Here is a 15,436-nt window from a genome sequence, read left to right as displayed (position 1 = left end):
GTTTAGAAGAATGAGCGGTGATCTCATTGAAACATGTAAGATCCTAAGAGGGTTTGGTAGGGTAGATGCTGAGAGGATGTTTCCCTGGCTGGAGAGTCTGGAACTAGGGGACATAAACTCAGAACAAGGGGTCGGACATTTAGGGCTGAGATGTGGAGGAATTTCTTCACTCAGAGGGTCGAGAACCTTTGGAGTTCTCTACCTCAGAGGGCTGTGGATGCTCAGTCGTTGAGTATATACAAGGCTAAGATTGATAGATTTTTGGACTCTAAGGGAATCAAGGGATATGGGGATCGGGCAGGAAAGTGGAGTTGAGGTCGAAGATCAGCCATGATCTGATTGAATGGCGGAGCAGGCTTGAGGGGCCTTATGGCCTACTCCTGCTCCTATTTCTTATGTTCTTATGTTCTACTCACTGAACAAACTCATAGAGCCACCAGGAGAGCCCTATGCTTATTTTAAAAAAGCCACCTCTGCAACAGGAGAATTAAATCTGGAATCGAATTGTGCGTTCTATTGTCAACCTATATTAGCAGCCACCCACTGGTATCCAAATCAGGAACCAGCAGAAGAGCTGTCCCTGACATAGATCTCATTTACATTAGTGCTCATTTGGAACCAGTAGGTCGGTGAGTTTATACATTGAGAAGCGATGGCCTTGTTTTGTTCCAATATCTGACCTCCATTCAGCATTATAAATGAGGTAATCGAGGTGCTGATACTGGATAGTGCTTTTTAAACATAAATGAACACATCTCCCATTTCTGTCTCCCTAGCCAGATGAGTAAACTGACATTTTTATTCAATGAACATTGACTGGTTCCTTTATTAGTTCAGTGAGTTCATCCAGTGAATAGCTGAGCCATACAGAGCAGGAAGGTACCAGGTTCAATCTCAGATGAACTGGATTGTTTCATTGGCGATGGTGGCAGAAGCACTGGGTTGGGGAGGGGATGTTTGGCCAGGATTTCTGCTCCTGATCGCAGTCCAGTAACCACTACCAGGGTCAGGCTACGATTGGGCTTAGGTGTGATGCTTCCCATGATATAATAGAGTGCTGATGCTCATTGACAAGCCTCACATATAATTAATGGTATCTTAGCAAAATCCTAGAGGCCAACTGAACAAGAGAAATTTGGTGAAAAAAAGAAATTTAGTGGGAGAAAAACAACCAAGCCAAATTTCACCCTCACCGACTCTAAGTAAGCCAATGGGTATCAAGGGATATGGAATAAAGGCAGGAAAATGGAGTTGAGGTGCAAATCAGCCATGATCTAATTGAATGGTGGAGCAGGCCCGAGGGGCTGAATGGCCTACTCCTGTTCCTAATGTTACTGTATTACTACATTATTATGACCCACAAGTTTGAAAATTTTCACCCATGACCCTTCATTTTGATATGCAAAAGAAATGGAAAAGAGCATAGACTAAATTTAAGATCATTTCCTGTACTTGAACAGGACAATGCATTCGTGGTGAACAATTTACTAAAACCAGGAGCAATAATTTGGAACGTCATCAGTTTTCAATGATTACATCAGTTCCAGTAAAAATGCAATTACCAGATAAGCAACCACTTTGATTAATTTAATAAAAAACACACATACTGGCAAACCCAGTCAGCATGTTGTTAGTTTACTCAGGAGGAGGATGTTGATAGGAATGCTTTTGCAATATATGTGATTTATGGTGACCCAAAGCTCTTCAAGATTTTTCTCACCTGACTCCGCCCCCCCAACCACCACTGTTGCTTCTAAGCTGTGCGCATGTGTGAGCGCCAGCAGTCTGTTGTGTGCTGTGCACTTCCTTATTCTGTCCGCGCTGTCCAGGCGCCTGTGTGTTCTGTTATTGCTCTCAACATATCTTTTTTGACTTTTGCAGATGTTTTAAACCGCGGAACCGAACGCATGGTTTACCTGAAGCCTCTCCAACCTAATTGAGTGGCTTTTCTTTTTACTTTTTTTCTATAAACACAACGTCCTCTACCATTCTGAGGGGTGCGATATTGTTTTATTCAACGCACAGTCCGGAGGAGTCCCAGCTGGAAGGAAGTGGAGGAGGGGGGAGGGTTGGTGTTAGGTGGACGGGGTGCGGTTCTGTACAAATTGAATTATATGCAGGTTAAAATGGCGGCTTCAAGCAGCGGTGAGAACCCAACAAAAAGACGGAGTTGGAATCAATGTAAATCGAGCAAAGGGTCTTTGGCGACGCAGGATCGACTGGATACTTGCAGGTACAGTGTCTGCTACACAGCGAGACAGCGGTAATAGCCAGGAGGTCCAAGTCTGTACATAATGGGAAAACTCTTATTTCTGATTTTTTAAAAAAATCAAATAAAACATTAAACAATTTCAGCTGTTTGAGAGAGGCTGCGCTCTGCATTTCTGCAGAAAAAGCCATGAGCTCATTTGCGCTCCACTCCAGAATGATAGCCCGGGGCACGCGCTAGTTGGCCCAGTTCCAGCTCCGAAACACCCCCATCTCCTTCAGCTGCCACAAAGCTGCTAATTAAAGGGGCAGTGCTCACAGGACTGCGCATGTGTGAATCTCCTCAAACAAAAAACGCCTCTCTTTAAAAGGCACAACATCCCCTTTTAATACTACTTTTTAAAGCTGTCAAACAGCTTGAGTGATTTCACTTTTTTTCATTCAAGAAGCAAGTGTATTTTTTAAGGATTCAGCAAAAAAGGACCAAGAGATTGATTAAGAGGGGAAAAATAGAGTATAAGAGTAAACTTGCAAGAAACATAAAAGTGGACTGTAAAAGCTTTTACAAGTATGTAAAAAGAAAAAGATTAGTGAAGACAAATGTAGGTCCCTTACAGTCAGAAATGGGAGAATTTTTAATGGGGAACAAGGAAATGGCAGAGCAATTAAACAAATACTTTGGTTCTGTCTTCACGGAAGAGGACACAAATAACTTCCCAGAAATGCTAGGGAACCAAGGGACTAGTGAGAAGGAGGAATTAAAGGAAATTAGTATTAGTAAAAAAAGTGCTGGAAAAATTAAAGGGATTAAAAGCCGATAAGTCCCCAGGGCCTGATAATCTGCATCCCAGAGTACTAAACGAGGTAGCCATGGAAATAGTGGATGCATTAGTTGTCATCTTCCAAAATTCTATAGATTATAGAACAGTTCCTGTAGAAGGGAGGGTGGCAAATGTAACCCCACTTTTTAAAAAAGGAGGGAGAGAAAACAGGGAACTACAGACCAGTTAGCCTAACATCAGTAGTAAGGAAAATGCTAGAGTCTTTTATAAAGGATGTGATAACGGGACACTTAGAAAATATCAACGGGATTAGACAAAGTCAACATGGATTTATGAAAGGGAAATCATGTTTGACAAATCTACTGGAGTTTTTTGAGGATGTAACTGGTAGAATAGATCAGGGAGAACCAGTGGATGTGGTTTATTTGGATTTTCAGAAGGCCTTTGATAAAGTCCCACATAAGAGGTTAGTGCGCAAAATTAAAGCACGTGGGATTGGGGTAATATACTGGCATGGATTAAAAATTGGTTAACAGACAGGAAACAGAGAGTAGGAATAATGGGTCTTTTTCAGGGTGGCAAGCAGTGACTAGTGGGGTACCGCAGGGATCATTGCTTGGGCCCCAGCTATTCACAATATATATCAATGATTTGGATGAGGGAACCAAATGTAATATTTCCAAGTTTGCTGACGACACAAAACTAGGTGGGATTGTGCGTTGTGAGGAGAATGCAAAAAGGCTTCAAGGCGATTTAGACAAGTTGACTGAGTGGGCAAATACATGGCAGATGCAGTATAATGTGGATAAATGTGAAATTATCCACTTCAGAAGGAAAAACAGAAAGGCAGAGTATTATTTAAATAGTGATAGATTGGGAAATGTTGATGTACAAAGGGACCTGGGTGTCCTTGTACACCAGTCACTGAAAGCAAACGTGCAGGTGCAGCAAGCAGTTAGGAAGGCAAATGGTATGTTGACCTTCATTGCAAGAGGATTTGAGTACAGGAACAAGGATGTCTTACTGCAGTTACACAGGGTCTTGATGAGACCACACCTGGAGTATTGTGTGCAGTTTTGGTCTCCTTACCTAAGAAAGGATATACTTGTTATAGAGGGAGTGCAGCGAAGGTTCACCAAACTGATTCCTGGGATGGCAGGACTGTCGTATGAGGAGAGATTGGGTCGACTCGGCCTGTATTCACTCGAGTTTAGATGAATGAGAGGGGATCTCATTGAAACATAAAATTCTGACAGGGCTAGACAGACTGGATGCAGGGAGGATGTTTCCCCTGGCTGGGGGGTCCAGAACGAGGGGTCACAGTCTCAGGATACGGGCTAGGACATTTAGGACTGAGAAGAGGAGAAATTTCTTCACTCAGAGGGTGGTGAACCTGTGGAATTCTTTACCACAGAAGGCTGTGGAGGCCAAGTCACTGAATATATTTAAGAAGGAGCTAGATAGATTTCTAGACACAAAAGGCATCAAGGGGTATGGGGAGAGAGCAAGAATATGGTATTGAGATAGAGGATCAGCCATGATCATATGGAATGGCAGAGCAGGCTCAAAGGGCTGAATGGCCTACTCCTGCTCCTAATTCCTATGTTTCTATGATTCCATCAATAGTATTTTTAAATAATGATAAGATGTTGGAATGAATTATCAGGACCACTGATTTATAATAAGTTATATACTGTTTGATTACTTAGGACTCATAAGTTCATAAGAACATAAGAGATAGGTGTGGTCTCACCAGAGCCCTAATCAGCCTAATGAATAATATAAAAACAAAATCACGGAACAGTTGGAAAGAAAATCACCTCGATATGCTCATCTGTCAAGTGGTAAGGAAGTAACCTGGACAAAATATATAAACACTAGAAGAGAGGGAGGGACAGGAAGGAAAGACATCCGAACCAGAGACAGTCACCCTCTTCTTATACATCATCTACAGACTCTGGGTTTCAATCAGGATGTTCCCATTCCTCTGGTGGCAGTGTTTGCTTCTGAAATTTCTATCACCAGTATTGTTTAATTAAAAATCCTTGACACCTCGCCTTGTTACAATTATCTATTATTTTGTACATTTGTTGTGTTTGTTATATGCATTGAATAATGATTTCTGAAAAGATCTTCTATTCAAAGTTGGTTTCTTTATGGTGGTGCACACAGCTTTATATCGGTGCACAAACCCAAATTCATTCTGCACATGGCCGAAAAATATTAGAGGGAACATTTCCCCCCCACCCAACAAATGACGATGAAGTACTTAAATTTTCTATACACACTCAGGATACATTTTGATTTCTATTACGGACCAACACTGGGACAACGCAACTCCCTGCGCACTGGGCTTATTTGGGTGCTGGGTCCACCAACTCCCGACTTGCATGTAAACTTGCTGGACTTGTTACGGCCGAGAGGACCCAGTTAAAAACATGCTGCCAGCTTGAGTGAATCCAACAAGTTTAGCAGGTGCTGGCTACACATGACCCATGCAGCAGGGCCTGGCACCCCAAGGAACCCAGTACAAAAGCGGCTTGCGTGGATTTTTTTTGCCCCAACGAAGCAAGGTGAGTCACACGTTTGTGGTTAGTTATACAAAAAAAACACAAAAGGCTACCGACTAGTTTGAAAAAGAGGGGAAAAACTGCAACAATCTGTGGGTCAGAGGCAGTTCACTTTTTCCTATCTCACTGGGAGACATTATTTTGGATGCAAAGACTTGGTGTTGGGGCAACCTCCAGCTGCATGGTCTCTGCAATGATCCTTAAACAAACCAAAACGTTAACAGTTCATTACAGCTGGTGCTGGAGTCCAGCTCATGTTTGGTTAACCACACTTGAAAAGTAAGAGGGCATAACTGTGTAGTCAAACAAGCTGAAAAAAAAATGAAGCCCCACCTTCCTTGTCTTATGGAGTCTCTCCCATTGAATTTTTAAAAATGACTTCCAACAATTGCTGCAACAAGTGACTTGATGTGGATGTCGGACTAAGAGACTAGAGAGTAGAAAGAACAAAAATCAACCAGGGTTCCTGCTCCCGATTGCTGCTGGAAAATGTGGGAGTCGGGCAAGGATGAGCCAAGATTTCTTCCAGTTGAATATCAGAACGATGGTTGACAGCCCCAACCAAAAAGCTCTACTCACTCCATCCCCCTCCCTGGCTGCTCACTCAGGCTGAACCAGACCATATGAAACCTATGCTTTCAGTTCTGCTTAAAGTGGAATTTCAAATCTATCACCAAAAACTTTCCTGTTTGCAATGTTGCTCGCCTTCGCGCTATCTCAACCCCACTGCTGCCGAAACCCTAATCCATGCTTATATTATCTCCAGGCTCAGTTTCTCCAATGTCCTACTTACCAGCCTCCCAACCTCACAAATTCCAACTAATCCAAAACACTGCCAAGCACATCCTGTCCCACTTATCCATCGTCAAGCTCCCTGTTCCCTTGTGCATCTAATTTAAAATCCTCATCTACAAATCCCTCCAGGCCTTGCCCCACCCTATCATTGCAACCTTCTCCAGTCTTGCATACCCTGCTGTGCCCTTCAATCCTCTGGGTGTCAATGCAGTCCCACCACCTCCCCACTGTTGATGGCAAAGCTTTTAGTTGCCTTGGCTCCATTGTCTGGAACTGCCTCCCCAGAAAGAATTCTGCATCTCCACATTTCTCTTTCTTTATGAAAAGCCAATTGAAAACCCGTCTCTTCTATCAACCCTTCAGTCATGTCTCTCACCCGCCCCACAAAGCCTCAGGGTCCAATCCTCACTTCCTCCATATTGGAGATGTTTTTCTATATATTTATTTATGTTTATTCCATGCTAAATAAATGCACCGAGAAATAACAAACTGGCATTCACCATCTCGGGTCACACACACGTAGATAGATTTCTTTGAGAAAATAAATTTTGGGATGCAGCATCTGAGTAATTTGAGATATGACATATGGTCAGTGTAGCATTCTTGGGAGGAACACATGACTTTGGACCGATGGTATCCAAAACTCTCCACAACTGGGGGTTTTCCTTGCGTCATGTCTGGGTCTGTTGTAGACTACTTGATAGAGATTGTTTGCTATGATTAGTCAACAACTCCATTACCTTTGTATCATGCTGTGGAGATGCCGGTGATGGACTGGGGTTGACAATTGTACCTTCTACCATCCTGGTAGTCGCATGATACAAATTGTAAAATTGTTTACAATTTGTATCATGCGACTACCAGGATGGTAGAAGGCGAACCAAATGGACCGTGGTCTTTTTTTCACTTAGCAATTTCTATGTTCCTACATAGAGTGAGCACCTATAATCACAGCTTGTAATTATGTAGCAACACAGCTAAGATCAAATAAATACATTTTGAAATCTAATGACATAGTTACTCATGTGTCAATTACTTTGGGAGAGGTATTAACAACAGATTTCTAGTATTATCATTAGACAGAAAACCTGAACATGACAAGCAAGATTGTACCCCCACCCCTTCAAAGGTTTCTGCTCCTCTTCTGAAGGAGCAGCCTCATGCTGGGTTGCAGTTCCTCCCTCGAGTACTTCAGTTAAAAGATTACTCTATATATGTGAGCCTTGACAACAAGTGCTGGCAGGCTATTTGATCATGACAGCCTTCACAACTGAGTCCAATCCCACCCTCACGCATGCACTTTCCCACAGGGGTCCCTGCTTAGTGATCAGGAATGGGAAACCTGGCTGATTCTTCCCCTCTCCAGCCCCAATACACTGAGACGAATTATAACACCCTAATTCCTGCCCAGGCTGAGATCAGATAAGTCAGTGCAGACAGGAAGTCAAATCTGAGACCTTCTGATCTGTATGACAATGCCTTTACCCATTAGGTCATCGAGGGAGTGGGCAGAGGAGAATTTTTAGCTTAGATTTTAAAACAATAAAGCTCTAAATAGAAAGACATATCATTACCAGTCACTAAAACAAGCTTCATGTGTCATTCATAAGCCACCATGTTGCGACTCACTCTCTAATACACTGTATTACGTATACTTAACAACACTTCAGAAGCTATTCATTGGATGTGAAGCACTTTGGGACATCCTGAAAGATGCGATAAGTGTACTGAACAACCTGGACTGTATACGATGCTAGCGATCTTTGACTGAGGAACAATTGCAATCAAAAGAAAATGCAGAGCTTTATAAAATATTACATTCACTCAAGATTATAACACAAGAGAAAAGAAGCCGTTGAAACAATGTGAGGAAAGCCCTAAAACAACTCACATAACCAACAGGTCAGAGCTTTCTACAGATCACCACCACTAAAATTCCTTGCATACTTGAAGCGCTGCCAGAGCAGCTCTGTAAAAAGTTAAGTCCCTCTGATCCCCTTACAACCACCTGGATCACCAGGGAGAGGCTATATTTTTTTTTTGTTCGCCTTATACAGACATGTAAACGGATTCACCCAAAATAACCCCTCGGTGCATCCGAACGGCCCTCTTTGCCCTTCGGTCAGCAGAAGAAACTGTAGGCTTTCCCCCTGTACGCGTGTCAAACAGGCAGGCACAGCATGTGTGGTAATCCACGGGCGGCTGCACAGAGCATGGCAAGGAGGGGTTGCCTCAGCCGTAAATAATTACTGAGAAGCAAATGTTTATCTAACTTAACACGGCAGAAAGGGCGACCGGCAGGGGTGAGAGAGAGAGTCGGACATGCCAGTGCTGGAACAGTTGCCAGCAACCGTATCTGTTTCTTTACAATGGGGGAAAGGTATCAGTAACACAGAAGGTCGTAAATATTTAACATCGTGTTTGGCTTGGCAAGCCTAGAGGGCTGAAAATAAAGCGATCTATATAATTCACACTTACCCCCCCCCCCCCCCCCAAAAAAAAAAGAAAACCACAGCACCACCAAAGAATGAAGGAAAGTATCTTCCACTGAGAGAGAAAAAAAGTTCAACAGTTGTCATGGGCCTGTCAAAACATGTCGCACACAACTTCCAACAAAGCCCAATAGGATTCTGACTTCATTAACTCGAAGCAATTAGCACTATGAGCTGCAGCCTAATTAATTTATTGCGTACAACTGGAATGCGATAAGGGTGGACCGATGCCAGCAACAGGTTTTTGTTGCGCACTGCAGGACTCGAGCCAAACCGCACAGCTCAATACAACCTTACAGCAATTACAATGCTGAGCCGGTGATGAAGAGTTACCTCCTCTGCTGCTTAGTAAGTGAGAAAGTGCCAGGATTTCACTGTTGGTGCTCTCCGAATCGCTCGGGGGCAGATGGAATTGTATGTTTTGGAGCAAATGGTTTCTGCGTTCTATCAGTTTAATAAATGTATAACCCTGGTCACCAACTCGAGGAAGCGAATGGCAACCACTTTTGACGTGACTAAAATTACAGCAATTTTGTTTTTGTGGTCGCTGACAGTTTCACGGTGCTTCAACGTACATGATCGCCGTGGCAAATGGAAATAAATGTGTAAATTCGCCAATAATTTCCCTGCATCAACAAATTAGAGTAAAGTTGCCAAACCTGAAGTGTGCCTGTGGAATAAACTGATAAACAAGACGGAGTGGCATTGTAGGTGAGGGCGCTTGTCCCTTATCTTGTAGGACCCGGGCTCAAATCCAGTCTCAACTGGATTAAAGCTATATCCCCACGATGGTAGTAGTCATGATTCTCAAGTGACAAGGATGATGTTCAGTCTTGCATCAAGCCGCACGGACAAGAGAGCAGAAAGATAAAGAAACTGCTCAGAATTTATAACTAGCTGGTGCTCACTGATCACTCGCACACCGAGAGGGCCACAAGCACCAATGGCACAGGAGCAGGAGTATGTCATTCAGCCCCTCGAATCTATTCCGGAATGTAAGTGTTACGCTGGTGCAGCAGGGAGCACTCTAACCATTTGAGGTAGAGATGTAATCACAGCAACACTGGGGGCTGATCCGGTATAAATCAAGTTGCTCCCCTGATGACTTAGTAGTTAAGGCAGGTAGCGGGGGAGGAGGTGGAATCAGCCAGGGTTTCTGTTTCTGATGACTAATCCAGTGGACCTGCAGGAAGTGCACGTGTTGGCATGTGATGCCAGGAGAAAGAGTTTGTGTGTGTTGAGAGGGGAACAGCCATAATGAATGGATACAGGATGAATCACAGATACTGCAGCATGATTGAACTGTTTATAAATTCACCTTTAGTAATGTTAAGGTTATGACATTAAGCTTATGCAGAGTTCCTGCATGTAGATCAGAGCTATATCCAACCTAGGAATGCTTGATGCTGGCATTGGGTGTTGGCGGAAAATCCTTTAATTTCCTACCACTTCAAAACATAAACACTCGCCCCCATTCTTTCATTGGTGAGAAAGTGGCCGCCATTTCTGAAAGCCAAATGGAGTACAATGATCAGATAGCTTTCTTCTGCGTATTCATGGGATAATGTTTAAGATACTTGAAAGAACAGAGAAAACAAAACTGAAGTGATACTTTCAGATACACCAAGGTAGGCGGGACAAGGCGGCAGAGGTTCTGGATTGTGGAAAGCAAGTTTAGGAAATGTAAAGAAGTATTTATATAGACGAAGATCAGCAACTTGAATGGGTTGCGAGGAAGGATGGTTGAGGCTAGGGCCCTGAACTCATTTAAGAAATTGGAATATGCAATAATGGGAAGATAGTGGGATTGGTGTTCTGGAAGGGCCTTCTTCATCTGACCGGTCATGTGGTCTATTGGTCTGTAAACCATTTGCTATATTTCAATGCAGACCCAGAACTCGGCACAAAACTTGGTAGAGAATAATGTAAGAACTGTTGAAAAGTGACTAGAAGATGAAACTAAAGCAGAGATCTACTCGGCCGTCTTTGGGAGGCTTACAAAAAACAACTGTCTATAGAGACGTGTATATACAGTAGTAACGTTTCTCTGCTAGAGAGAGAGAGAGCAATAAACAACACTCTTGCAGGGAAGTCATGGTATATCACCTTTGATAATCTGTCAGTTATTCTCCAAATAAAGAAATTAATATTCATTTAGTCTTTCTGCCAATCCCATTTTTGCACAAGGGGTATGTCAAAACAACGTTTAATAAACTGCCCTCAGGACTCATTAGGTCACATGCAGGGGGCACCGACATAGGGTCATAGCTTTTTCAATTGATGTTTCTAATCTCGTCAAATGCAAAATACTACATTGCAGTGGGAACAAGGGAATGGTGAAATATCAGGATTGTTTTCAACATTTCTTCTTTCTGTGTAAAATCAATTATGAATCACCTCTCTTCACTGTTACACTATTACACAAGCTCTACCAAAGAAAAGAGTCAACTCCAACTCTATCTGTAGATTAGGAAAGTGTGGAGAAATTTAACTGGACTCAAATGCTCAATGCATTTAACTGAGCTATACAGACCAGGGAAGGCCCAGGTCCAATCCCTGGTCTGTGCTGAGTTAAGTAACCCCATCACTAGGGCTCTTAGTTGGCCTCACCACCCCGGGTTCAGGAGGAGTAAAATTGACCAGGCACCCTTACTCCTGACCACCATCCGGCAACCCCTGCTGGAAATGCCTGCGTGTGGACATTGGGCGGGGACAAGGGGTGGGTTCAGCAATGATGGCCCCTGCGGTTGAATAGTTTGCTGACACAATCGACGCTCATAAATTAAGAAAATCACTCGGACCAGGTACTGGAGGGTGTTTTGTGCTCGTGGAGAACCATATCTCAGCGGGGAGTCACCGCCTTTAAAAAAAACGGGCCCGAAAGATAATGGGGGAAAACACGAGATGTTGTTATCTGTCCTGATCAGGGTGCGTGGTACAGGTGGAGAGGGACATGGCAACCAAAGGGTCAGTCTCTCTCCCTACCTCTCGCCACTGACTGACTGACGACGAATAAGAGCAAATGAATGAAACCCAGATTCGCCTCCAACTTCCAAATGGTTATCCGAGGGATCCAAGGTTAAAGCGACACAACTCAGAGAGGCAACGACAACAAAATGTTTTACCGGAGAGCCTCTTCACTTACCAGTGCTGGCTGGCGTCTCCCACCTCGATCTTGGTCGGGATCCGCGTGTGGCTCTGAAGATTTAAAATACATAAATAAATAACTGTTGAAGAAGTGCACGTCGAAGAAACTCCGGCCCGACTCTGAGGCGGGCTCGATGATACTTGCCAAGAGGTTTGAGTGAATGTGAAGGATCCGAACGATCAGCCCCGCGATGGCCTTTATCAAAAGGGACTGGGTTATTTCCACTGTCTGGAGTTAATATCAGTTTGCTCAGGTTAACAGATCTCCAAATAAGAGGTTCAAACCCTCACCGCTGTCCCCTTTAAAACCACTCTCCGATAAATAAATGTATTTCTGTTCTTTATTCTGATCTTTGAAAGAACCCATTGCAAAACTGTCGAGATTTAAAATAAAATGCAAATCTGAAATACAAACAAAAATTGTTGGAAATGCACCGAGAGCATCTGGAACAAAAAGGGTGAGGTTAACGTGAAGCAGTGGGGTGCAGACCCTCCGTTAACGCATTTCCACATCTTAAAACTACCCGATGCAATCGGGTTTTTTTTTAGTTAATGCAGTTAGTATACAGTGCCAGGATTTATAAAAGGGGGAGGGGAGGATTTCATCTTCTGAAACCAATCTGTATACCTGCATCCACAATTTTTTTTAAGGTTTTTTTTGTAAAACACACAAACAGCAGGAGGTGCAGATGCTCCTTTTAAAATCTTTTTTTTACTGGCCTCTTCCCCAGAGGCAAGCGACATTAACCACCGACACGGAGAGGGGAGGGCAAGGTGTACAACTTAGTGCCTGGTCCCGGAATCAATCTCAGTTCCTGGGTTCTGTAACACAATCAAACTCTTGGGCGAAATATTCACTTTCTCTTGTAGAATCATACAGCACAGAAGGGGGCCATTCGGCCCGTCGTGCCTGTGCCGGCTCTTTTGAAAGAGCTATCCAATTAGTCCGACTTTTATTATTATTGTGACTCAATACTTGAAGGGGAAAATTTGCAGGGCTATGAGGAAACAGCGGGGGAGTGGGACTAATTGGATAGCTCTTTCAGAGAGGCGACGCAGGAACGATGGGCTGAATGGCCTCCCTTCTGTGCTGTATCATTCTATGATGATAATAAAAATACACCGACTGGACTTATTTTATCAGGTATTCGTTGCCACTTTACTAATTCCAGTGCAAATCCCACTCAGGGACACCTGCTACATATTTTTCAAACAGTTTGCAGTAAATAACGCGGTTTGAACAGCTTGTTTCCTACCTGAGCTCTCAGGGGGCAGGAGTAAAAGAGGTCTATGAACCCCTCCGAGTGAGACTGCTGTCACAGGGACTCGGACCCATATAATTCAGACCTGCGAAGTACAAGATTTGCATGAAATAGGAATCTCATTACCTAGGATAATAAACAAGAAACCCTAACTGTTATTTCCCCCCCACATAGCCCTGCATTTCAAACTCGGTTCGGAATGGTGTTGTATGAGCTAGAGTGGGTCGATTTGCTGCCATGGACAGCTCACTGGGGTCGAATCCTTTACATGCTGTACGTTTGATGTAAATCCTGCATCATCTCCCATGATCCGGCCCCTCCCACACAAGGCTCTTGAAAGATGGGGCGAACGGCACAGATCAGTTGACTCGGGATCAAAGCTCCCTGCTGTTTTATTTTTGACGTTTGGTTTATTCTCTCCACCGTTCGTGTAAATTCTTTTTTATATATGTGCAGGGTCACTGGCAAGTTCTGCCTGGCAACTTCTGAACCTCCCGCACGTGACCCTCAGCCAACTTCCGCCAACATCTTCCGACACAACTCACCCGAAAAAAAAAAGAGAATTAACTTTCACTTCCACCTTCTCGCCCCTATCTTTTCCACGGGACACTGACCGCCCTGAGAGTCACAGCCTGTTAACTAACCCCTCTCCTGTCCCAGTCCAGTGACAGTCAGGATCTTAGACTAAACCTCACTGAAGATGCTGAATGTACCTGGGCTTTACTTTGCTCCAGAATCACCCCTGAATCTATGTTCACTGCAGTTTATAAATGGAATCCTTGTCACTTTCTAAAGTGAGAACTTACATCCTCGCTGCTTCCTTCTCTCGGCGCAGGTGTCGACCCGTGGGTGCCTTGAAATGCTTATTGGATTTTAATTTCCTCGGGAGAGATTGGAAAGTAATGCAATTTGTGCGTGAGGCTCCACATTAAATCCAATTGGAATAAGTTTGGGATAAACTCTTAACCGGTTTACACCCCGTCAACCATTGATTTCCCTTAAAACAATCTCCCGGGTGGGTTAAACCACAGAATAAAGAATCGTAGCAACAGATGCACTGTTAAGAGTGGACAGAAGCACACACCGAATATCAGGGTTCTGGAGGGAGGGGTAAAGATTTCCTTACAACCAGCTCGGCCGACGGTGCCTGGACAGTCCGTTAGGGACATTGAGAAACGAGGGGACTTGGGGTGGAGGAGATGTCTGTAACCATCAATCCGTCTCAAGGTTTTAACACTTTTTAAGTTTTTTTTGAAAAGGAGATTTATACATTCAAAAAAAAAATCGGAGGATTCGTTGAGATTTTAAAATTTCAGTCAATCCACAATGGGTAATCTCCAAAATGGTGATCCAAAAAATGGGTGATATTAGGAGTATTTATAAACTGAGACACCTGTACCGACTCGGTTCGAAATATATTGGAACAGCGAGGTCCAGGGCAATAAGGTCACCCTGGGAAACTGTCCTGTCCTTCATCTCCCCCCACCCCCCCCCCTCACAATTATAACAAGAGAAGTGACAATTTAACTAACATCACGAACTGCTGAATTTCCACACTTCTGATTCTCAGGTGAGGCGAAACATGTTTTAAAATGTCCAGCCCAGAATCTGAGATATTTTAGTCCCGTGTCGTGTGATAAGGCAACCCCCCCCCCCATTTCTCGTTTAAAACACCACCAGCGAGAAAGCGACCCCGCACCGTTCAGAAAGTGCGCTAACTACACCTTACGTGGGGGACGCGGCGTCTGATCTCTCAGGGATGAACGGCGCTCCGACTCCACGTTTACTCCGTTTCCTTCAGAGCTGAATTCTCTGTAAACGATCCTACTTCCCGTAAAAGCTGCCCACCGCTCACACGGAATGAAGCCGGGGTCTCAGAGACCCATCCACTGGACTTTTGCTATCTGTGCGCAGCATTGGGGGAATCCAGTCTCCTCTCAGTCCCCAAACGATTCCATATTATAAAATCACCCGGCCACTCGAGTATCACCGCTGTGTAAAAGTGCCTGTATTTTATACTCGATAACTGGTCATCCGCCGGATTGCATTTCGAAATGTTCTTAGAAAGACGGCGTTGGACTGTTTTTTTCCCTCCGTAACTAACATTGTGCAAGACAGTTTCCTACACCTACGCGCCCTGCTAAATCTTGAGTAATGAGCAGGAAATTATATATATATAT

The 15,436-nt window shown here is 43.8% G+C and overlaps 1 protein-coding gene across 1 annotated transcript in view; it reads right to left on the bottom strand.

Annotated features, from left to right (window-relative positions):
- The window catches only part of prdm1a (PR domain containing 1a, with ZNF domain), a 97,041-nt gene extending 83,392 nt beyond the window's left edge, over positions 1–13,649 (bottom strand). The window contains exons 1-2 of the mRNA XM_067984957.1: positions 13,251–13,649; positions 11,993–12,045 (exon numbers count right to left, since the gene is read on the bottom strand). The gene's annotated coding sequence lies outside the window, so the exon portion shown is untranslated. The remainder of the gene's footprint in view (positions 1–11,992; positions 12,046–13,250) is intronic.
- Between the last annotated feature and the right edge of the window lie 1,787 nt (positions 13,650–15,436).

Source organism: Heptranchias perlo, chromosome 5 (assembly GCF_035084215.1).
Source record: "Heptranchias perlo isolate sHepPer1 chromosome 5, sHepPer1.hap1, whole genome shotgun sequence".
NCBI lineage: Eukaryota > Metazoa > Chordata > Chondrichthyes > Hexanchiformes > Hexanchidae > Heptranchias > Heptranchias perlo.
The sequence above is the reverse complement of the archived record's forward strand: the minus strand, read 5'-3'. Positions and strand labels throughout refer to the sequence as shown.